Here is a 24,565-nt window from a genome sequence, read left to right as displayed (position 1 = left end):
CGACTGTCTCTTGTTGAAATTAGTGTTGTAAATCTGACCTTCAGATATTGGATTTAAAGCTAAAGAGAAACTGTGCCACAGAGATGGAAGCACCAGTTTAAAAAAAGACAAAAAAATAGTATACAATGTTACATTTTTGCAGATTTGTGCCCTGCCTTTTGAAATAAATAAATAAATTGTTTGGGGGAAAAAAATCTTTCTAAATCCCACATAATCACTAAATCAGTAAACAACAAAATTGCCTACATGCTGAGATTAATCAACGTCTCTCTTCTAAGATTTGGGTCACAGTGAATAGTGCCAAAGACACGAGGTCACAATCCTCTTTAGAAACATATAGTACATGCAAAGAGTAGGTAAATAATAAAACTGCTGGCTTCTTAAAGACATCAGCTGCAAGGCTGACACTGGTATTGTTTTTACCTCTGTGTGCTTTTGTGTATATGTCTTTGCATGTGCCATCATAGCAAAATGTGCACATGGGTGTGATTTTTTTTTTTGTTTTGTTTTTGAATTGCTTTGTTTTACAGTTTTACTTTGTTATTGTTTTTATAACAAAGTAAAACATTTGATATCAAATTAAGATTTCAAATTAAATCCACCGTATTCCCCTCAAGTGAGAATACGCTGTAGTTTACAGTCCTTTGTGATGCAGCTCCACCGCCTCTAACCCACCTCATTTTAATTGTTCAGGAGCTTTATCATAATATTTAGAGGTTATAATTAACAAGATGGCCAATTAATCCAGAATACTAATTAGGCAGTAATGAAGTGTCATCGAGTCGGCAATAACTGCTGGCTAAACCAAAACAATGACAGGGCAGTAAAACAGACACTGGCACAAATTAGCCTCCTGATTTAAATAGGTTGGAGGCTACTTTGTAGTAAATGATACAGGGATCAGAATAATGTCAAGGACATTTTCATCAGTCAACATCCAGTTCAGCTCTTGACATTTCCTCTGCAGCTAATCAATTTTCTCAGCTCCACTGAGATACAGCAGCATTTATCTAGGTGATTACATCTTATACAAACATTTCAGAGTTTAGAAAGCAGGAATAACCCAAATGGCTCTATTGTTCACGAATAATTCCAATGGCAGTATCCTGGTTGAAACTGTTTGCCCAAATCCAAAATGTCACAATGGAATTCTTAAAAAATATCATAACTTATAACTAAGAGTGGAAAATGAAGACAATTTTTACTTTGATCATTTGTGAGTGATTATGTTATTTTTAAACAAAAATTTGTATAGCACTTTACTTAGTCCCTATGGACCCCAAAACCCTTTACACTACATTCAGTCATCTACCCATTCACACACTGGTGATGGCAAGCTACATTGTAGCCACAGCTGCCCTGGGGTACACTGACATTCACTGGCGCCACCGGGCCCTCTGACCACCACCACTAGGCAACGGGTGAAGTGTCCTGCCCAAGGACACAACGACCGAGACTGTCGGAGCCAGGGCTCGAACCGGAAACATTCCGATTACAAGACAAACTGCCAACTCTTAAGCCACGATCGCCCCGTATAATAATGGTTTCCCCACAGATAAAGCTTTGCAGATTTAATTTAATATCAAATCCATTCATAATAAGTGGTTGTCGTTATTGTAAGGGGGGACATGATGATATAGGGTTTTCTATATTAACCCTGCAGAAATATTGTGCATAGTTAAGTAAAGTAAGTTTTTTGCATCAGAAGTCTAGTTTGAGGAATGAATAATAAATGACGGGCTAATTTTTCTCCATTTAAAGGTCAGTTGTGCTGTACACTCTCTGAATATTCTTACTATCCTACTATCTAAAAGGCTGCCACACAGAGAAACATAAGAGGAGGGAAAACATAAGTACTGTAAATGCAGAACCAATATGTGAATGGGCAACTCAGAGTGTTAGCTCATAAATAGAAAATAGGACATAAGAAAAAATCGTCTGCTTCACATTCTTATCTAAATATGGGCACTGAACTGTAAATCATATTATAATATAACTCTCCAATCTTTTGCATTTCCCCCTTTTTGCTCAAGTGTCCAGTTCAACACATACCCTTTTTTCCCTCTCTAATTCTGCAGCAAACACTCTGTGCATCTCCTTTGATAAACAAGGCCACAGCAGCTGCATCATTTCATCTGCCAGGGAAGAGCTTGACTAGTCGACTGTAACCTCACCCAACCCCCACCCCAAACCCAAGCAGTCACTCAACCAACAAATGGGAATTACGGATGCAGAAACAACGATGTAATCTTCTCCTAGCTTTCCTCTCACAAACATTTGTATTGATTGGATAGCATAGCCTACCCATCCACCAAGCTGCAGGGGGCTAAACTCCAGCAACTGCAGAGGAAAATTTTGTCCTTCTATGATACAGTTTTTCTCTATTGCCTCGATGCAGTTCTCACATCAGTAATATTATTTTCACCCTTAATAATGCAATTCGCAAAACCGCTAAGGCATTTCTTATAACACCGACTAGTCTGTGCAAAAGACCTTTTTCACATCTCAAAACACAAAAGAAGCTCTCTGCCCAATGGCCAAAAACCTTTCACCCCTGTTTTAACAATTAGACGCCAATTGTTTTATATACTTATCAAAAACTTGTGATACCAGTGATACAAAGCATGTGTTTGTATTTGTTTAAGCTGAAAGGCCCTACTACCATTAACAGTGTGTGTGTGTGGCCTTGTTCTTTCATACATATCTGAAAAAAAGTGATTTGACTGAAAACAAGGAAAATAAGAGATCTATAGCTCTGACTGACAAAAGTACTGTTAGGTTTTGTATTGTTGATTGTCATTTATGCTTAGAAATATCTACTTATATATGCTTAGAGGTGTATAATCAATTGTGTAGTGATAGGATGTGTGATCCTTAATAGTCTGCAATGGCTTGGTGTAGATTCCAGAGTGTTCTGGAATCCACACCCACACTCTGGGAGCATGGGGAGAGGTCGTACCTTTTCTTATTGTTTTATGGTAGGATAAACGTGGCTATATCTGTTTTAGGCTAAGTGCCTTTTGTTTATGTGAACTGCTGGACTTTCCAGACCAGTAGGTTTAGGGAAGTCTTTATGGGGTCACGCTCCCCCCCCCACACACACACACACACAATCCTTTGTTCACATGTTTACCTATGTAAGATGTTATATGTTAATGACCCTATGCATATTCATGTAACCACAATAAAAGGAGTGCTATGGGGAACCTGGCTGAGAGTCTGATGGAGGTCAAGTGGTGGAACGACACTTGGCTCCAGGCAGGTCTCCCTCATGCATGAGTAACATGAAGAACTTTGCCTACTTTGGGTCTTGCTTTGCTGTGTAATTATATTGTCTTCAACGTTCCAGCGAATAGGTTTAAGCTACAAACCTATCATTAATTGGTCCTTCGAGAGCCGGATCCCTGGAGTCGACATTCACCAGGGGGAGAAGAGACACGCTGAAAGACTGACGTCAGCCAGGAAGTTCCTGTAGTAAAGTCCCGAGACGTGAGAATTCGTCATCGGGCAGGTGGATTAGCTGTCTGTTTTCTCTCCTTGATGAATGACGATTGGCGGGATTCGAGGCTGATATTACACGCTAAGCAACACCAAGTAAGTGTAAGTCTTTGCCACTGTGTGCGGCAAAGCACGCAATCACTGTGTGAGGCTGAGTTCTAAAGTCTTTATCACTGTGTGCGATAAAGTGTGTAGTCACTGTGTGCGACTATTCTTTGCCACTGTGTGAGGCAAAGCACGCAACCACTGTGTGCGGTTGCGTTGGAGGTCTTTGCCACTGTGTGCGGCAAAGCACGCATCCACTGTGTGAGGTTGCGTTGGAAGTCTTTATCACTGTGTGCGATAAAGCGCGTGATCACTGCTATGTAAGTCTTTGCCACTGTGTGAGGCAAAGCGCGCAGCAACTGTGTGAGACTGCGTTGAGACAATAGGCCTAATTTTTGTTGTTTGTGTGTGAGGATATTTGTTGTTGTTGTGTTCGTTGTGTTTGTGTGAGTGAGTGTGGAGTAGAACACATATTCTGTGACGCCAGCTGTTGTTGTTATCGTGGGTTCCCAAAGCAACCAAGAGTGCGTCAGAGGGTGAAGAGAAGTGTATGATGGACTAAGCTCTTGGCAGCGTAAAGTATTTTGAATATTGGCACAAAAAATGATTTTGAGTGTAAACTGCTTGCTGGAAAATGTTAGAAGTTTTCAGAAAACACACCAGCCTTGAAGAGCGTGTGGAGAAGGCCAGCCCACATCAGCAGCACTCAAGATATGCTCTGGTGAATGGCTTTCCCCCACCCCTTGCTGACACAAAATGTTTATTCTTTAGCTTGCCCTGATCGACAACAGCCTGTGCTCCAGACCATAGATTTAATTGAGGTGGATAAGTGTTAAAAGAATCTGCATTAAGCTTAGGGTTGTTCAAATTAAGTACAATGATATATGAGATGAAGTAAAATAGGTAAATATTTAAACTAATGATGTGCATAGAGGCACTTGACCTGTGTGAAAGACTGTCATCTTAATATGAGCCATTGTTGAGATATAGAGCACACCTATGAAAACAACAAATATGCTGAACCCTGTATGAAACATCTAAAGGTACATGATGGAGAAGCTGAATTGAATATGAAAGTGCAAGTCTTTGCCACTGTGGGGCAAAGCACGCAACCACTGTGTGAGGTTGCGTTGTGGTCTCTTCTGAGCTGACGATCAAGCTACACATTATCAGATCAGGAGCTGGCTGAGAACTCTTTGAAGAGAGGAAAGCAGAACTATGATAACTGTGATAACTGGAGTGTGCAGAGTTTCCGTGAGCAGTTTTCCTGCATCTTATCTCATGTGTGTAGAGTGTTCATAGCATCAGCATCATGTTTTTGTTTATTTGTTTTGTTGGGTTGAAAATAATTAAATAAACTTGTGATCATACTTATGGATCACCATGGCACATGCCATTGGCCAAATGATTTATTTACGGTGAAAAAAGTGAGTGTGAATGTGTCTGACGTCACAGTGTTTTTGTGCGCTGTGTAAAAGTAATTGCCTCTGATTGTGAGAGCGGTGATTCTGCAGGTCACCAGCTATTGAGAAAAAAAAAAAAGAGTACAATAGAGACAAAATTTACATTGTAGATGAAAAATAATCATAGGAAAAAGGTTTTGTGTTGATCAGCCAAGAACAACTACAATCTTATTTTCTGCTTTTAAGAAAGGAAAGTTCACAAAAACAGAGAGAGAGAGAGAGAGATGTGTGTTGATTAAGCAGTGATAATAATAATGAAAATGTCTTAGTTTGTCACTTTCAGATGAAAAGCAGACCTGAATCAATTTTCCACATGCAGCGGTCGGAAGAAAGTTATAGTTTAACATCATTGGAAACATTCAGGCCAAGTTTCTGGCTAACTTATTTACAGCACCATGTGTCTCTCAATCTCACAAGCAAGCTCTCACTCCTCCCTGAAGACAAGGAATGCAGCTCCAAAGAGCAATAACATGGCAGATAAAGAGACAGCAGCAGAGTCCTGAGCAAAAACTCCCGAGCAAAGAGTCCCAGCAAGCAGCAGCAGTGTGGACAAACAGCATCAGAGAAGAAGAGCAAACCCATCATCCTGCCTGATTGGATGAATGGCACTGTGTTTCCAACAAGCTGCAACTTCACTGTGCATGTGACAAGAACATTTGAGGAGAACTGAGGAGACTGTTGGAGTTTGACATTTGCCACCTTTGGAGAAAATGGCAAGAAGAGACAGTGAAACACAGGACAAAGCTGAAGGAGAACTGCCGGCTGTTGGACTGTTGAAGTGGGAGAGGACAACAGAGTGAGAGGAGTGGTGAGAACACATAGGAATTTTGTTTAATATGGGAAATCAAAATTTGGGTTAGCAAACCTGGGGAAAAGAAAACTGACTGCTTAAGTTGGAAAATTGTGAAGGAGTCTGAAACACTGCAAAAAAGAAACATACAAAATCACACACACAAGCAGAACATGCATTAACCCTACTAACACTTCCAAACACAAGAGAGCTCATGAAGATTAGACAACATCTTAAGCATGTGAGTCTGTTTATCATCTTGTCCAAGTCACTTAGTGTGACGAGAAGTGATGCAAAGACCAGTGGACTCATAGCACATTAGTTAAGAAATGATTAAATAATAGCAGAGAAATGTGTAGGAAAGGCAGCTTTAAGAACATGCTCTGCTGGAGATGCAGCTCCACAGACATGCATTAAACCTGCCTAATAACACAAACACCCATGCAATGAAGATCAGCTTGTTATCTCTCATCAGTGTTAAAATAGTGTGAATTTAACAGACACTTGTTATCAAATGCTGAATTTATCCAATGCTGACACTTGACTCTCTAGGTTGCAGGACAACAGTTTAACTTTTGTGGGAAAAAAAGATTCTGGTTTGACTAACCAGAAATCAGACAATAAATTTAGTTGTTAATACAGTAAATTGGGAGATGCTTCCTGCTTGATTGATGCAGAACAAATAATTTACTGTATGAGGGAAATTCTATTTTTGTGATAACATTTTGAACATGCATTTCTGTTGTCCTGTCATCTTAGTGGGTTAATAGCTGATATGCAAATTAGTTGATCGTTCTTAGATTAATGAAAGGTGACTGAATCTTAGCACGAGTGAATGAGATGTGTTGGAGTTTGTTAGAGTGGAGACTCTAAAACACTGAGTTTCCTGTTTTGATGTGTGAGTGAATCCTGTACCTAGATACTGTACCTCTGAATAAATAAGAACAAACATTTTTTGTGAAATAGCTGATGACATGTCACACGTTTTATGATGACGGGAAAAAAGAAAAACTGGATAATATGGATCTGTGGCCCAAATGAGTGAAAGGCACAGACTTGGGGATTAAACTCATAACATATTAGGGTTATGTTGTGTGTTGTGCAGCTGATGGTTGGTTTGGAGTGAATTTAGCTGATGATTTTTCTTTTGTTGTGAAGTTGAGCCTGCCAATTAGTATGATAGTATGATAAACCATGCTGATGGTATGATTTACCCTCCTGAGATGAGGAGCTTGTGTCATGACTTAACAAGGCCTTTTTATTTTTGTTACTTTCACAGTGCACTGAAAGTTTTGTTTGATAATCTCTGTTTGAGCAGATCTGCACGATTAGAAGCGCTATACGATACGTCGTCGAGAAAATTGTTACAAGTGAGCTTCTCCACATTAAAATGGGCTCAGGAGAAAGCCACTTATTTGGGACAATTAGAAAATGAGAGTCCCTGCCTAAAAAGGATTCAGCGATGTAATCCGATCTAAAGTTCTTCTTTTTCTTTTTGAAATGACGTCATTTTGCTGAGAGTGGAAACGTAATGCGACGATCGATTCCACTATTAGCAAAGAAAGAAAGAATGAATGTATGAATGAATGAGTGAAAGAAAAAAAAAAAAAAAACTGATTGGTAAAAGCTGACAAGGCTTGACCACTACTCAAGGTTAACCTCCACCTAGACAGGCCAAAAGGGTGGATGAATCTATGTGTGTTTCCTTTTACAGGAGCAGAAAGATGACAACAACATTCGAGGTTGCGTGACGATTTAACCTTTTAAATGCCACTTTCTGTGTCTGTGCATCTACCAGGGGTGTTATTCACCACCTTGTGTTGCTCACAGAGGAAACTGTGAGAAAGAGTGTATACATCTGCGCAGCGCTAACATTTGCATTTTCTTTTCTACAGCATTACAGTTCTTCATGTGAATTGATCATGTGATTTATACCAGGACAGCTGGTTGATGTTTTTTCCTACTACAGGATTTCTGGGTTTATTTGTGAAGATAACTGTGTTTACAGGTTATGAGTGGTGATGCTGTTACACTGTGTTTTTGGGAAAATGTGAAGGTTACTTTGACAATGTGAATGACACGTGAGAAATTTCCTGTGTTGAAAACTAGTGTCACTTCTTTCCACAGCTATGGATGGTTAACTTTATGGTCCTTTTATAGCACCTCTGGAACCTGTCGACCTGCGTCTGACCACCGGGATGGTCAATGTGTGTTGCTAATGTTTGTTTTTCTAAGAGTACATGTAGAGGATTCAGCAGAAGCGGACAAGTGACATGAGAAAAACAAATAAGAGATGCAGTGTTTATGGAATAGTTGAACATGGAGCTCATTAACTGGCCATTTTTGAGCTCCTAGTGATACATGAGTGGAGTGACTTTGCTTAAGGGAAGTCACCGATTACATTAATGTTGACTGAGTACATGGGATGATCCATGTCTGAGGCAAATTATGGTAATAATTGTAGTTTACTGATTTGAGAAAACCTGCACATGACACTTGTCTTGCTGATGTTGAATACTTTATTACTCTTATGATATAATTGTTTACAAGTGTGAAGTTTGATTTCACTTCCAGATCTTGTTTTCCAGGCCATTATGGTATGTATGCAGGCTCCTGGCGGAGCCAGTTTTTAAGCAAACTTAATATGCAAAACACACTAACATCTTTTATTGCAGGATTATAGGTCCGGGGTGGTGCTGCTCCAGAGGAGGAGATGCCCTGATGTTGCCTGGGACGTGATCTAGCTAACCTTTTTCTTTAGGACAGGAATCTGGTTTTGATGAGTTGACTCATGGGAGTGTCCATGCGTCAAGAGGAGGGGTCCAGGATTAACATGAACAATGAATTAACATTAAACTATATTAAACTATATTTTAAATGATTTTTGCAGCGATTTGTGTGATTAACAGTTCATTCAACGGGTATCAAACCTATGCAAGTGGTGCATCCATGCTCAGATGAGGTTTTGATGGCCTATAAGTGAAGTTCACTGAACTAAAGAATGTGGTTTGATGATTGTTGACATGCTCTCCAAATAGAAGTTTTTCCTCCTAGCAAGGAAATACAGGTGCAGCAGTCATCTCCTGAGAAATCTTCAGAGGCCCAGTGATAAACAAGAACCATTCCAGGCATGGCTGACAGCCCAGGCAGTGGTTGAGGTCAAAGGTCAAGCTGGTTGGGGCCCATCATGAGATTAGACTTTGGAGCCACAGCAAGGACCACGAAACTGCGTTGGAATGAGAGCTGTGCCAAGGGGGCTTTCCAGAGGCCAACAGAGGAGATTGTGGACAACAGACGGGCACCTGAAAGATGAGGGGAGCGTGCCAAGCTCCATCGACAGTGCAGAGGGAGTCTAAGGATGGCATCATGATTCTGTGAAGAGCACAGGAACCAGAAGCTATGGTGGTGATGGCAGCAGTTTCCTATGAACATCACCTAATGCTGTGCCACTGTACTGTGCATATGATGACACTCTGAAGACTGCTGGGATCTTAACAGCAGTAAGATAACTGGACCCAGCACCCTTTCCACAGAGGGGTTTTTCTGCAGAGCATGGACAATGGAGGAGTCATAAGTATCCCCCTCGCAGGACGAAGGCCTGAAGTGAGGTGATGGGGGTTGATAGAGGCCATAAAACTAGAGTGCTGAAGAGGTCTGCAGCTTTGGAGATAACTGAGACCCATGTTGACAAACAACAAAACCAACTGGTATGTTTGAATGTTTATTCTACATACTTTTGGACTCTGGTCCTATGGACAGTGATGGAAACAACTGGAAGAGACATTCATGACGCCCTGCAGAACTTAAACCACTCTGTAGAGAGACATGTGATTTGCATGCCCAGAGGAGCACCACCAAGCTGAGATGTTGTTGAAAATCTTACTTTCTTATTTTAACTATTAAATTAACAATTCATTTGTTTGCTCGTAGGATGCAGTTTGCCATTGGATGAGATCAATGAGGAATGGGATAACTGCTAATACATTTGTTAAACTGTGTACTTTTACAGTAATTTAGAGTGATTGACATATGCTGTGTGTAAAAATGTTTGCATTTACACTGTCAGACATGAGGTGATCATAACTGGGAACTTTTCTAGCATAAAGGTCAAAAAGGGGGGAATGTTAGGTTTTGTATTGTTGATTGTCATTTATGCTTAGAAATATCTACTTATATATGCTTAGAGGTGTATAATCAATTGTGTAGTGATAGGATGTGTGATCCTTAATAGTCTGCAATGGCTTGGTGTAGATTCCAGAGTGTTCTGGAATCCACACCCACACTCTGGGAGCATGGGGAGAGGTCGTACCTTTTCTTATTGTTTTATGGTAGGATAAACGTGGCTATATCTGTTTTAGGCTAAGTGCCTTTTGTTTATGTGAACTGCTGGACTTTCCAGACCAGTAGGTTTAGGGAAGTCTTTATGGGGTCACGCTCCCCCCCCCACACACACACACACACAATCCTTTGTTCACATGTTTACCTATGTAAGATGTTATATGTTAATGACCCTATGCATATTCATGTAACCACAATAAAAGGAGTGCTATGGGGAACCTGGCTGAGAGTCTGATGGAGGTCAAGTGGTGGAACGACACTTGGCTCCAGGCAGGTCTCCCTCATGCATGAGTAACATGAAGAACTTTGCCTACTTTGGGTCTTGCTTTGCTGTGTAATTATATTGTCTTCAACGTTCCAGCGAATAGGTTTAAGCTACAAACCTATCAAGTACAAACTGAGTTGTGACATTCAGATGAGAAATCCATTAACACAATGACGAAAGGTAGTGAGGAAATGGGTTCACCATTAGAGAAGTGCATTAAGAGTGGTGACAGTGATATTCCTAATCTGAGAACTGCATCATAGCAATTGAGAAAAAATAATTTCTAAAGCTGTGAAGGTTCTTCTGGGTCAATTGTAGTACAATACTTTAAACAGTTTATAGAAATTATACTTCCCAGGTTTACATACGTGCACAATTAACATTTAAAATATTTTTTTTCAAATTGAAAAGCCACAACCCCAAATATGTGTTGTGTTTAAAAATGTTCTCTTTTGCCTAGAAATAACAATTTGTTGTGTTTAATCCTTATCCCATGGACTGTAGACCAATTTACATAAATATAAATCTATATTTAAAATATATAAATCTCCCTCTCATCCCATAAGTATGTGTATGTCCGTCCTGCTCTGGTCCTCTACCAGAGGCCTGGGAGTTTGGAACCCAATGTCCCACTGGACCTTAGCCCTGTTGTTCTCAACAACCTTATGTGTTGTCTCGCTTGAAGGGTTGAAGACTTTCAGTCCGCACAGGGCCCAGATGTTCCTGTACACTATCCCGGCGACTTGGTCGTGTCTCTCAGTGTACATTGTCTGAGCTTGCACCTTACATCCTGCTACTATGTTGCAAATACTCTCCAGGGCAACTTCGCACAGTCTGAAACTTGGGTCTTGTCTGCTTTGTAGACACACATTAATCGTCATATTCCCTCTTTCTTTGCCTTGTGCCTTGTTTGTTTGTCTCACAGTTTATTTCAATCATTCCAGTTTTTATAACTGCCAGTTTCTTCAAAATAATGCAGCATTATTTCTGCTTTTCTATTTCTGCCTTATTATTACTTTGTAAGTTTGGAAGTTGTCAGAATGTCGAGGTACAACCATAGTGATTTTTGGTAATATTTATAGACAGAGTTTTTAGGCACAGCCAAGGTCTGGAGGGGGAAAGGTTTGGAAAGGTCTATGCTTTTTGCAAATGATGTTGTGCTTTTGGCTTCATCTGCTTGCACTAGGTTGGTTGTCAGTGGAGTGTAAAGTGGCTGGATGATACTTAACATCTTCAAGTTTGAGACCAAGGAAAAAAGGTGGAATGCCCACTCCCTGTCAGGAATGAGTTGCTGCACCAAGTGGAGGAGTACCTCGGGGTTTTGTTCATGAGAGTGGGTGAGTGAAGCGGGAGATTGACAGACAGATTGGTGCAGCATCTGCTCTAATGTTAACACTGTACCAGCCTGCTGTGGTGAAGAGAGAGCTGATCCCAGAGCTGTCAGTGCATGGGTTGAGCTACATTCTGACCCTCGCGTAAGCTCTGGGTACTGAAAGAATGAGATTGGGGATAAAAACAGAAATGAGCTTCCACTGAAGCATGTCTGCTGTCCCTTACAGATAGGGTGAGGAGCTTAGTGAGTTGGGAGGGATGCAGAGTAGAGCCACATCCAAAGGAGGTGGTATTGTCATCTGACCAGAATGCCTCCTGGGCACCTGCTAGGTCAGGTGCAGTGGGCATGTCCTAGCAGGAGGAAGTTAGTAGGACACAGGGCAGACCCAGGACATTCTGGAAAGATTAGGCTTCTGGACTGGCTGGCTGTGTGTTTATTTCAGTTATTTTATACTGGAGTCAAAATCAACCTCAGTGGTTTAATTATGTAAATACAAAATAAAAATATTTACCTGAATTGATTACTCACGGAGGGTAATCGACTAGGGGTTCCTAGTTGATGTATGTAAAATTTGTTGGAAGGGTGACAATTAAAGTAAAGAACTATTTTGGTAGACTCTGGTAGCAGCTGTAACTCTATTATTGTCAGTTTAGCTTCTATAACCTCTTTCTCTTTAGGCATTTTGCTGATAAATTGCTACAGATGCTTCTACTGGCATTACTTCAAGTGCCATTGACACTTTTCAGCTTTTAATCCATTTATATTTGAAAAATAAATTCAATGATACAAATCTGGCTGTATTCAATAACACAAATGCAGAGAAATAAAACAGCTTCAGAGAGTTTCAGAATTCAAGGCATGACATATGACTTCTGAATAATTATAATGGGAATGTTACCTTTAGAGCAGTTACAAGCACAACTGGAAATTTAAAAAAAAAAGTTTTTATTATTCTCACCCAGAATCTGACACAATAACAGTGCACAAAGAGTTGGGGTACAACAGTTTTTTATTTTTGGTTTTTGCTTGTTTGTTTGTTTTCTCAGCTCTTCATTCAAGCCATTATAACTACAAAGCTTAAGAAAATCATACTGTCAAAAACCTAGTAAGCAGTGTTTGACCCATCTAATAATGGTGAAGATTTGTCTTTTCATAAACAGTACAGTAATGTCAAGAACCCAAAGATGTTTTGATGATTCTCTTTGAAAACAATTTTGATCAAACAAAATATTCCATATTTGACAGCGAAATGAAGTTAGTTTTTTTTAAAATAAGGGATGCTGGTGTGCTAATAGGCTACATGTGTGACTTAACCTTGTGGCTGTATTTGGAGCTTGGCTGCTATTCCTGTGTAGCATTTATTAGAAAGCTTGAGAGAGAAGGTGGTGAAAGGAAGAGGGAAAAAAGAGAGTTGCATTCATCATACAAATTAGCTGCTGGTACTTTAGTCTAAATCAGCATCCTGCCATAGGAAATTGAGAATGGCAGAAGATGGAAAGTGCAATGTCCACTCCTCCCACCGAGCCACAGCATCTGTCTCTGAACAGCTCACTGCCAGTTCACCAAACGTGAGACATGTGTGAGGCCTTATCTGCTTCCCTCTGATGGCCTGCCAAAACTCAGGGCTAAGGGGACAGCAAAGCAACCATGCATAACATTTCTCCCTCACCCTGGCCTCTTTCTTCACCATAGCTACTGGCTGGCTACTGATATGAGCAACAATTTCCTGACTGGATGTTGACTCGTACACAAAAACATTCTGCGCAGCCCCAAAAAGTGCAGACCTACAGTAATCATGTCCTTAGGCATGCATAGGATAGGTGTGCACATGTACATTCAAACATATATAATATTTCATTTCAAACATAGATATATAGTCCAAATTCCAATTCTTTAACAATTTGTTTAAATAGATTAGACATTATTTCCAAAGAATTGAAACTTCACTAATCAACAGTCAGATCAAATTGCCCAGGAGTGGTTGACCAACAAAGATCATACCAAGAGTAAGTCTGGAAGGTCAGAAAGAGGGTCATAACCAAGGTTTAGAAATTAGTGACCCCAGATAAAAGCGCTTTGAGTGCTCAGTTAGAGCACCAAAGAGCTAAATAAGTCCATTTACCATATGTTTTTCAGTTGCTGTGTCACTAGAATACTTTGAGGAGCTGCTAAATCCAGATTACACCGCTTCTGTATAGGAACCAGAGTCAGGGGACAATGGGGATGCCTAGCCCATCACTGGGGAAAGGCTGTTGAGGTAGTTAAACTACTCCTTGATGGTTACTTTAGAGTTACAAGTTACATTACAATCCATACCAGAAATGCTGAAAATTGTAAAAACCATCCAATCAGAGGCACTAGTATAGGCCATATCTTTGTAGAATTCTTTTGGAGTCTTATCAAAGTAAAAGCAACGTAGAACATCACACATTGATCTGTGCCAAAATTTCTAGTTTAAAAAAAAGAAAAAGGTCCAGACTTCAGTGATCTCTCAGCTGGTTAGGGCCATGGCCACACTGAGTCAACCCTCACTAACATCTAATCAACTAACAAACAGTTGGCTACTGTTTTTTCACATGCACTCAAATATTCTCTATCTTTCTCTTTCATGCCCCTTTTTTCTTCTATTGCAGCACTGTCACTATCATTGCCTTAATTTCCAACACAGGAGGTCAAAAATGTGTTTGTGTTTCAAGGTGCTGAAGGTGTGTTTAGATTGGGTGTTTTGAGTGTTTAACTGCTAAAAGGAAGATACAGGGCTTGTCCAAACCCACCAGCGGCTCTTTAAACTGGCAAGGAGTCTTTTATATAGCGTCTGTTCATAGCTTCGGTGTCTCAACAGTGTAAGAAATCACAGCGGTATAAGTCATGTGGGATGTGTCTAAGAATATTTCAATGAATAGTGAACTGTCAGGGGAATCTGATATATTCCAGGATGCCCCAGTGCCAAAATGTTACAGTTCACTGGAAGTTCAGCTGCCCAGACTATCCCCACACTGCACAGTAAAAACCAGTGAGCACCATAGTAATCTCCATTCCTAGACTGAATGTTTTAAACTGTATGTTTTATTTGTTTATGTTTTAATCATCTTTAATTGTCTGCCATTTTTAGCCACAGTTGACCAGTGTAGTGGTATTAATTTCACTTTTTGCTGTTGGTATGGCTGGAGTGGTTCCCAGTCTCAACAGATAAGTGGCCTCTCTATTGACCTAGAACCAGCTATTGTCAGATTCTCCCCTCCCACGCTGCACGATTTTGTTAAGTATTTTACTTCTTTTCTTTCCCTCTCTCTCATTGGAAACAAGCTCTTAGGCCTGATTAGGTGGTATCCTAGTGGTGGTTTTCCTTCACAGATCCTTGTATTGTAGAGTGTACTGAGTGTAAGGTATTATTGGCATGTTGTGTGGAGTATAGAGTTAGGGTTCATCCTACGTAGTCAATAATTAGCTTTGCTCAAATTTGCTGGTAAAATTTTACCAATGTTTGGACTAATGCTTCTGACCTAAGATACTTTTTTTAACCTGTGCACATTCTATAAGCATTTAAACTCCATCTAGGTGGCTTCATTGAAACAAAAAACTACCCTCCATACTCCTCCCTCATCGGTATCAAAAGGCACATTATCGCAAAAATAGCAAGACTACAAAACTAACAGGAGCATTAACAGGAACAACAGCCAGAACTGTCAAGACTGTGATAGCTGTTAGGTCCTTTTTGTTTTTCAGCCTGAAGGGCATATTGCAGCAAGTTGAGTCACTACAGCCAGTGTGTCTGCTTGTCCCTGTTGTTGACGTAAAAATCACTACCATGTGCATCCTCCGAATCATGTTGCAGGTCATTGACTCTTCTATGTCCCAGTTGGCGAGATTCTCTCAAACGGCAGTGTTTCCTCGTGAAGGAATGCTCGCAGTCAGTGAAGTACAACAAACACAAATAGTTGCCGGTGTGTTGAAAACATATAAGTCCAGCGTGGAAAAAACACCAAGTGGACAAGGTGACACACAGTTGGCCTGTTTTCTATTGGACAAGCAGGTGTTTGGCTTTGGCATTCACTAGAGCCGTTCCCCCAGGAACCATACTAATCTTATTACAGGGACAAGGTGCGTAACTGAGAACATTAAGTTATAATGCTATTTACATGGCTTAAGAAATATTTATAAATATGTATAAAAATGGTATACAGTGATTAATAGCAACAGTTACTTGGGTTTATAATGGCTAATAATACTAATTAATTGCTGAGGAGAATAATGTATACATGCCCATACAGCACAGCTGCCAAGCAATGAATAATGTTTCTAGCGAATATATGTTTTGTTAGAATGCAGTTGTAAGAAAAGAATTATTATTATTATTATTATTATTATTATTATTATTATAGAGAAGAAGAAGAAGAAAAAGAATGAAAAGATGAGAACATGCCTTCATGGCAACAGCACTCCGCAATGGCAGTGGCCTCCCCACAACATGCTTCACCAAACTGAAGCTTCTGCAAAGATCCCATTGCTCACTGAAGCACTAAGGGGACCTACACGTGCAGGTTCACTCTATTAACCTCTGCCATGTTTCTTATGATTCAGCTTCATTACAGCAGCTTTCTGCATGTGAGAAGAAGACCAGATTTATAAATGTGGACTTCATAACAAACTTTAGATAAAACACCCAAGGCAATCTGTTATCCCAATCTAAGCCAGCAAGAGCTTACACTGCTTTCAAAATAACCACTCAATTTATTTATGTGCTGAATAGAGATATGCAGTGACTGTGTGTACACAACTGTGTATTCACAGACACATCTATTTGAGAATAAATATACTGACACAGAAACTGTCTACTATGGAACCCACATGGATAAATTCCCAAATCAAAACCAATCAGTTCTTTGCTTGTAGATGTATCAGCTTTCAGTTTTTTTACATTGGCGTGCTGTAGATTTGCTGTATCTGGAATTGGTCTGTGTGTGAATTTAGTTGCTAACAGCAGCCTGTGGCTCTGCAACTACATTTATTTGGCTGACTGTACCATTTTTATAGATCTCACCTGGGAAACAGAAAGCTTATTTCACACTATAATGCAGGCTCTTGTTTCCAAAGCCTTATCGTCGCCTTTTAAGGTTTTACTCCTGATTGAATTCTACAGTTACACCGAGGGAATGATGTGGTACCTTGCCTGTAAAATTAACTTACCACTCTGTCAACTTTTCACTTTTCTTTGAGGAGCATTTACAGCTCCCCTTAATAACAAAGGAGTGCTTTATCTTAAATGAAGCATTAATGGATAATCGGTATTCATGAGCCCACGTTGTAGTGAATCTTTGTCATGTTTATGCCATTTAAAGACAATAAGCAGTGAGTCTAAGGATGTATGCGGCTCTTAGGGTGCACTAGACTGCAATACTAATCAGTTATAAAAATGAGCAGCCCTCATCCAGGCAGACAGCTATGCTCCGTATTAACTCAACCAAATGCACAATCTGATGAGACACTGGACTTCATTTACGTGAGAAATCTGAGGCTGAATATTATTTTTGTTGCAGTTTTTTTCTATTATTATTATTATTCCCTGTGAATAACTTGCTTTTTCTTTAGTAAGCATTTTTTTTCTATTTGTTTATAGGACAAGGACTTTTTTATGTTTATATTTTATATCATTTAGATTATAATAATATTATATTACTAATGACCAGTTTCAGTATTGTGCTTTGTATTTCCAAAGGTTAATCCCTATGTTTGGTGAAGTTTCTGTATTCAAAGGGAGGCCCGAAAAAGGAAAAGCCTAACTGAGTCTTTTGGACTAAAGTGACCCGTCTTTGTTTTGATACTTTTTGTTTTGACTCTGAGATCAGCCTCACGGACAGCCCAATATCTTGTTGGACAAGTTTCCTTGTCTAGAAAATAAACAAAGAATATATAAACCTGGTCTCATTATAATTTCCTAAACATTCTGAACCCATGTTTTAGTTATCTGTAACTACAGCTGAATACCACCAGTTTATACGTTTGCATATGTTATCAAAATCTGGACTGTTAAATATCCATAATTTACACTTAATCCTCAAATAGTCAGTGAGATCCATTTAGTTCTGATTCCACATCTCAGGAGACCACACTAGAAATTATTCATTTGATTTTGCTCCTTATGTGTCACTCAAAATTAAATGAGCAGGCGGTGCTAAAGTCCCAGAAGGTTGATACTGTCAAGGTAGCTTTAAGCTCTGATTGCAGGCAAGCTGTTATTACCAGAAGGTATCTGAAGCGTTGCGTGTAGTTATATAAACATCTCTTGTGTGAAGCTGATGAGATCTCTGTGGCATCCATCCACTGCAGTAAACTGTCTGGCAACATCATTTCTATACAGATTACCACAGAAGGAGTTTTGGCAGACAAAGCTCTCACTTGTGGTTTTTATTCAGATAGATCCTACCAATTCTACCCCCCAATAAAAAAATGAACCAAAAAAGAAAAAACAAAACAAAACAAAGAAATAAACAAATCATCAAAAATAAAACTTACCTATTGTCTGGGCTATAAGATTAATGCACTTATATCATAATAAATACTAATTTAGGTATCAGCAGATGGGGTTGCAATCTTTCTCTGACACAGTTTGATTCCAAAAAGTGCACTTTAGCAAAATGTAGGGCTCAGTGACTCAGCCGACACGGTTGCAGTGGAGATGGTCACAGTACGTGTGTAGCTGTTAGAGGTTATAATAACAGCTCTAACAGGATTACTCTTCTTACTTTCCTGTGGGGAGCTGACCCTGACCATGACGACCATCTTTGATACAACTGCCAAAGCAGTAAAAGCAGAAGTGGGACTACTTGTACCCTAAGAGTGAAAACACACACGCTTTGCCCAATGTGCCAAAATGTTGACTGCACTTTGCGGTAAGTTTGCTGACACGTAACCATTTATTCCATTATTTTTAACCTATTACTTCTTTTAATGTCTAAAAATTCCACACAGATGCGAGTCCTCCCTCAGCAGTGGCCATTCTCAGGCTTTCCAGCTTTTTCTCAGCAGTGTTCCTGTGTAGGTCAGCTTCAACCCAGGTTTTTAAAAATTCATGGTGTACACTATGAGGTGTCCTGGACACATTTATGACTAATCTTGTTTAGTGGAAGGGATCATCTCAGATGTTTTTGGGGGTTGGTCTGTGAAAATTACCTATATTTTCATTTTTAAAACATATATTTCTATAGAAATCATATGAATTTGATTAATTGATCCATTATGTTTGGATAAAAAATGTGATGTTTCTTGCAGTGTGTTAAGGGTCAGTCATTTAATATTTGTATGGTCATCTTTATTAGACTTTAAAATACCTCAGATACACAAAAACCTGGCCTTGTGCTACATGCAAGGAATTTCAGTACTTTACAAAAGGAAAGGACTGGAGGCTCATCTTTCAGGGTATCAAGGTCTGCTCTGCTCCATTGTACGCTACCCTCCTGAATCATATTATGATGCTAATGATGCAAATCGGGAAAAGGGTTGCTGAATGAAACCGGAAATTTCCCAAAAAGCTGTCCTTTTGTCAGGAGGCTTGTGCTAGCATTCCAAGGCTACTGTTTCTGTTTCTCAAGGACAACTTCCAAACTGTTGTCAGCTTGAGCTCCTGTTTTAATGAGATCAACTGCTTACCTCAGCAGTCACCATGGTGATACAGTAAAAAGGAAAGGTTATATGAGAGCTCCTATATGGCTTCAGTTAAACCAGTGAACCAGGCCTGGAATATCACACTCAAAAGGCCTTATCGTCCTCTCCTCTTTTTAATACACCTTTTCTTTTTTCTATGCTAATCACCAGAAATAAATCACAGCTAACCTCCCTTTCACCTGCAGTCACTTATGGTCAAAATGTGTGGAATGCAGGATAATCTGAAAGAAAAGAGTTGTTGGCAGGAAAATAAATGTGTCAAAACGGATTTGTGTTTTTCAGATGCAGCAGATGCTATCTATCCATTTTCTCACTGTGGGATGCTTTGAGGTGAACGATCTTCTTCTGTGCTGACATGGAGAAAAGAGTAAAACATTGAGACATGGCTGTTCTCCATTTAAAAATTGATTTTCCTTAACAACACTGAATAGTAGAAGAGAGCAGAGACAGAGAAAGCTTCATTCAGCAGAAAAATATATTTTTCCAAAATTTGTAGCTTACAGCAATGTCCGGATTGCAGAAGCAGGGCCAGCCCTAGGATTTTGGTGGCCCTAATTGAGATTTTATATGGAGCCCCAAAACACTTCCAGCACAACCACCAAATTACTCACAATGCTCATAACTAGCCATATAATTAATATGTCCCAATATGATCTAAAAGACACAATTAAACACAGCTAGAAAGTTAATAGTTAGCCTGGAGGAATTCGGGGCAATCTGAACATTTTATAGATTTCGTATTAAAATAATAAACTTACAACACCACTTTAATGTTGTGAGACAACATTGGATTCTAGGTAATAAAAACAACTATTATAAATTATAAATGGCGTTTCAGTTCTATGTAAGTTAGCAAGTAAATCTCATGTAAAGATTGTTCTAATGAAACAGCTAAAATGAATAATAAATAAATTACTTTCTAGCTGCAGCTTGCCAGGTGAAAATTACTGTCTCTATATTCAGTTTAAATTGTTAAAAATTAAAAGACAATTCTAAATTGAAAAACAACAACCAATAAACAAACAAACAAGAAAGCCCACAAAAACATTGGTAATTATCTAACAGACAAACCTAGGCATACAATAAAACAGGTTATTCTACTATTAATTATTTTTACAGTTCCTCTTGGGTTGGCTAACAAGCTGACAAAATAAAAACATGTTCGTAGAAAAAAACATTGATGAGTCATCATCTAAATCTGTTATGCCTAACTAGCAGGTCAATTAAAAATAATTGTGGCTATTTACTGTTAAATATGTTCAAACACAACATGCAAGAAACTCAGCGTCCATTCTTTCAGATAGATTCAATAAACAATGCATACTTTTATCCCATCTTATTTTTTTCTATCTTCAATTTTCCTTTTTTTTCATCCTTAAAGACCACTTCCAAATATTCTTTGAGGAGCCATTTGTGCAGTGTTCGGTAATCAAAATTCCGTATTGTGATGTAGCATTTTGATGGCACAGTTCCTGTCCTGTCCAACAATGGGGCTAACTTCCTGTTGCAGCTAACTGGAAGTTAGATTCCAAACCTGCAGAAGCACTACAAAGCTAGCAGATTGTTAGGAATTCAAATCTCCTCATGTGAACTATAGAGAGATTTATCTGGTGCTGATAGGCTTATTAAACGTTGTATGAACTGTTTTGACAAATGTAACTGGCCTTTATTTATATATAAAAATACTACAACTGTAGTGTCTGGATAAAGCAACTCAGAAAGTTATTTGCCTCCTCTCCCAGTGGTTGTGGTGCTAAACAAGACTGTTTATGCCACGGCTGGCCCTGTGCAGACAAATTACATTTTTTTTTGTGACACAGTAAAAGATAAAAAGGAAAAGGGGTCATTTGCTTGCACAATAAATTGACCCTTCAGTGCGAAGAGCATCTCTGGGCCAGGCTGAAACAGATTCTCTACCTCTTCAATAGAATTTCGACCCAAATACTCACTTGTGCTTTGTCTCTATTAAGAGAAAAAAGATTTATGAGAGAAAAATTGAGTCTGTGTGCACACTACCATTTCTGCTGACCATTTTCAATGTCCCACATGAGAGCTGAGAATGAAACGGAGCACTTTATCTCCAACATCTGCAATGCTGTGAAGTCTGCATTTAAAAGGACTGGAAACAAAGAGCTTGCAATATGAGCGCTTGGTCATACACATAAGCATGCTCATGGCTGTGCTGCTTTCCCCTCTCTGTCTCTGGGGAGACTTTAACATGTTTCTGCTGTGTTTATTTTTAGGACACTCATTTAACTGGCACTGGGTGTTTAGAATTAAAAGACAGTGAAAAAAAAAGGCAGTATGATATAGGGGGTATTTTTTATAGGTGGTAGGCTTCCTTCTATTAGAGGATATAGTGCTTTCTATTAGAAGATATGCCATCCAATTAGTAATAAACACTATATACACTCACCGTTTACTTCATTAGGCACATTTTATTAGTTCAGGGTTTGGATCCCATTTTTCCCTTTAGAACTAGCCTTCATAGACCGTACATGCTTCTGTTCCAGCTGAATTTGTAAATTTCATTACATTTCATTACAGCAAATTCAACAGTATCTAGTAGTTTCATTTTAATGAAGAGAGACAGAATATCAACCAAAAATCCAGAAAAAAGCTAATTACATTACATTCATAAACTGATTTGATTGATCCCCAAGGAGAAACCCATGTTGGCATGCACAGCAAAGACGCTACTAGTAGTGGTCACCAGGTTGCACACATCTTAGGAGGGGTTTTGGCCGACTCCTCTTTACTCAAACTCTCTGAACCATTTAGGTTTCTTGGCTGCAGCAATGGCAACACAAAGCTTCAGCTCCCTCCACAGATTTTCTGAGGACAGAGCTTTGCAGACTGGTTAGGCCACTTCACTCTACTTCTTTTTCAGCCACCCCTTTGTTGTCTTGGCCGTATGTTTTGTTCACTGTCAAGCTGAAAGACCTTCAACATTTTGGCTGAAGGAAGGAAGTTCTTATCCAAGAGTTTACTAAAATGAGGAGCCAATGGAATGGGCCATTTACCGTAATGTTGTCCTGTACCCAAGCAGAGAAAGTACGCGAATCTTGAATTTTGTCTTTTATTTTCACTTTTGCAAAGTAAAACAAAAATAAATATGAATAAAATGTCATTTAATTCTGGTTTTCACCAGTTTTATATTTATGTTTAGGTAGCAGTTTCCTGTCTATAGCAGTCATGTCCTTAATACAGCATCACTGTAGCTTTTCCAAAATTCCTTCTCTAACCCAGGATAATATGTTCCACACTCCCCCTTTTTGGTATTCTCACACTTCTTCTCTTTCTTCATTTTTTCAGTAGCCTTTAGCTTTATCAGTGTAATGTCCATCAGGGAGCAGGCCAAGACCCAGAACTTCCTGCTTCTCAAGCAACAACACTACGATACTGCCAACAGGGCTATCAATGTTTCTTTCCCAAACAGTATGCAACAACCCAAGGCCACTGAGTGACCCAGCAGAAAACAGCAACATCCAACAAATAGGATACCCTTGTTGGCACAGGGACAGCTTAGGGTCCATTAGGTCTTAGGTGTTTTCCTGGTCGCTAGTGTTAGAAGTTTGATGGTTCTTAAAACAAAACCAAGTTGACAACTAGTCACCAGTGATAACACCCATGACAACATAATGCTGAGACAAGAAACTCATAGATATGCAGAACTGACTGACCTGACTTGATGTCTATCCAGTCTGTCCAGGTGCTGCTTCCCCCAGGTGATGAGTGATCTTCTGACTCATCAAGTTCACTATTTCCCAAGGGAAAAATCCTCTTATCTAACAGACATCAACTCACATACATTGCCTTTAACAAGTGACGCTCAGTGTGTAGCAGGTATTTTTGTCTTCTGACTGACATTTTAAATGTAATACTAGTGGCAGTTTGACCTTTTGAGCCCTCTTCACCTAAGAGAGAATGACAGGTTGGAACAGGACTGAAAATGTCACTCCTGTCACTCCTGGGCTCTGGCCACTCACTGTGCCTTGAACACTAATTTGAACATACTGAAGGATGATGTACAGTATCAAACGCAGAAACAAGAACCATCTGCATTCAGTGTTATGGACTTAAACAGGATTAGTCATTACAATTCAAAACCTAAAGCTTAGATGTAACACTGAAAAATGGCTGTTAAGATATTTCGGACTTTTCCTTGGGTTGAATCAAAGGATATTTAAAACTTTCTGACTTTCAACTAAAGTTAATGCCAAGGCAAAAAGATAAGTGTGGTATCTATGACCAAAAGGCCTAGAATTGTCTTACAACCATTCCTGGTATCAAAAGTATTTTTTCTTCTTAACCAGGTAAAATTAAGGGTAATGTTCAGTGGACAAGGGCAAAGTTTAAAAGCAATGAAAAAAAAACCTGTTTGGGGTATGGCAAAGATGGTCATAGGAGCTTTTTCTTTCCTTTGGGTAGCTTCATCTTTCCTGGCCTATAAACTAAAGAAAGAAAAACCTTTTTTGTTGAGAAGCTGATTAAATCTTTAAAAGTGCCGATAGAAACATAACACACACATTTTCAGCTAAGAATATTCCCCTGCGGAGTGTCTTGCAGAGTTTGTTGCCACAGGCGAACTTCCTGAAACTTCATCGATAAACAGGATATGATTGCTGCAGAGCAAAGAGGAATCAAGTACAGGTGCATACTGCAGGTTCAATGCTTTCTCCACATGCATAAGACCTCTGTGTGTTTGACTACAGGGAAAGTCAATGAAAGGCACCACCATTCTCCTCCACCATACGTCTGCATGACTAATTAAGTAAGCCAAGAAGGCTGGGGCACAACTCACGGTAAAAGATTAAGAAAGAAGACAAAAAGCCTCCTCTTCTGAGGGAGAAACCGTACTCTTGTTCAGTCTACCCACATTACCTTGCACTGTTATCCGATATAAAGAGACACACAATAGTGGTCAGTGTTGATGTGGTAACATACAGAGAAAGAGAGAAAGGACGGCAGTCTGTGAGAGAAGGGTGGGGTGAAGAGGCTGTCATTGAGCTAGTGAAGTGATTGTGCCCCAAACAATGCTGATTAAAAACTGATGAATCAAGTACCATCATCAGCCACACAAAGAGGGTGTCCATATTACATTCATTGATAATGAATAACATTAGGAGATAGTGTCAAGTTTATGTTATCCAAAAGTAAGAGCCTGAGTA

General features: G+C 39.4%; 1 long non-coding RNA gene across 1 annotated transcript; it reads left to right on the top strand.

Annotated features, from left to right (window-relative positions):
- The first annotated feature begins 2,771 nt into the window (after positions 1-2,771).
- LOC146525279 (uncharacterized) lies at positions 2,772-4,930 on the top strand. Its single transcript, XR_014874485.1, has 2 exons — positions 2,772-3,604; positions 3,766-4,930. It is a non-coding gene; the product is annotated as an uncharacterized LOC146525279 (long non-coding RNA).
- The last annotated feature ends 19,635 nt before the right edge of the window (positions 4,931-24,565 follow it).

This window comes from Neolamprologus multifasciatus, chromosome 1, assembly GCF_963576455.1.
Source record: "Neolamprologus multifasciatus chromosome 1, fNeoMul1.2, whole genome shotgun sequence".
Lineage (NCBI taxonomy): Eukaryota > Metazoa > Chordata > Actinopteri > Cichliformes > Cichlidae > Neolamprologus > Neolamprologus multifasciatus.
Note: the sequence above shows the minus strand (reverse complement) of the source record. Positions and strands in the feature narration are given on the sequence as shown.